The following is a 1,472-nucleotide window of genomic DNA, read 5'->3' as shown; positions in this document are numbered from 1 at the left end:
GAAATACTTTGTTATCTCTGATCACCAGAGTGAGACCTTTTAATCTGTGCCTTTTAGGTGGCATGATTGTACAAGCAAGTATCTACTGCTGAGCTACATCCCCACCCAGCCCTAGGAGAACTGGGTGGGTTTTCTGTGTGTGTGTGTGTGTGTGTGTGTGTGTGTGTGTGTGTGTGTGCTCACGCTGGGAGGGGCTCATGTAGCCTCAACTCTTGTGTAGAGAAGGATGGCCTTGAACTTGTGATTCTCCTGCCTCCATGTTCAGAGTGCTAGGACTGCAGGTGTGCACCACTATGCCTGTTTTATATGGTGCTGAGGATCACACTCAGGGTTCTGTGTATTCTGGGCAAGCACTTGCTAACTGAGCCATACCCTCAATCCCACAATGGTGAGTTAAAAAAAAAAAAAATTGGTGCAGAAGTTTCTTGTTTTGGTACGGTCTCTTGTGGCCATGTATCTGTGGGTTTCACTTGAGAGACCTTTTGAACTCTTTCCCAAGACAGTTTATGCTTTCTCTTTTTCCATAAAGCTTTGCAATTTCAGCATATAAAGCTTTGCAATTTCAGCATATATGTCTCTGACCCATTTTGAGTTTATTTTTGTGTATGGTAGTGAGGGCTTACAACTGTCTTGTAGCTGATAATAAAATAGCCTTGTGTTGTATGTTGAAAAGGTCATCTTCCCCTCGTAGAACTTTTTTGGCATCTTTGTTGAAAATCAAATGACTAAAATGTGGTTTTATTTCTGGATTCTCCAATTCTACTAATTTCTATCAGTCTATACTATTATAATTGTTGTAACACAAATACTGTAACAGTATAGTAATTTTAATAGTGATTTAGAGTATATAATATGGCTTTGATTATGACATTTTCTACATGATTCATGCTTTGATATATTTACCCTATAACTTTCTTGTTCTGCAAGCTTTCTCCCTTGCCCTCAATTCATCTCTCTTCAACCTCCACTTTCCTCTCTATCTAAATCTAGACTGCATGGCAGAGAAAATGCAGCATTTGTCTTTCTGGGTCTCACTTACTGCACTTTACAGTGAGGGTTCCAGTTCCACACACTTTCCAGTAAAGATATGATCCATTTTTCTTTCTTTTTCCCCCCAATTTTTAAAAATTAGATACTTTCTTCATTTACGTTTCAAATGCTATCCCAAAAGTCCCCTATACCCTCTCCTTGCCCTGCTCCCCAACCCACCCACTCCTGCTTCCTGGCCCTGACGTTCCTCTGTACTGGGGCATATAATCTTCTCAATACCAAGGGCCTCTCCTCCCATTGATGGCCAACTAGGCCATCCTCTGCTACATATGCAACTAGAGACACAAGCTCTAGGGGGTACTGGTTAGTTCTTAATGTTGTTCCTACTATAGGGTTGCAGACCCCTTTAGCTCCTTGGGTACTTTCTCTAGCTCCTCCATTGGGGGCCCTGTGTTCCATCCAATAGATGACTGTGAGCATCC

This window comes from Mus caroli, chromosome 5 (assembly GCF_900094665.2).
Source record: "Mus caroli chromosome 5, CAROLI_EIJ_v1.1, whole genome shotgun sequence".
Taxonomy (NCBI): domain Eukaryota; kingdom Metazoa; phylum Chordata; class Mammalia; order Rodentia; family Muridae; genus Mus; species Mus caroli.
This window is presented reverse-complemented; position numbering follows the sequence as displayed.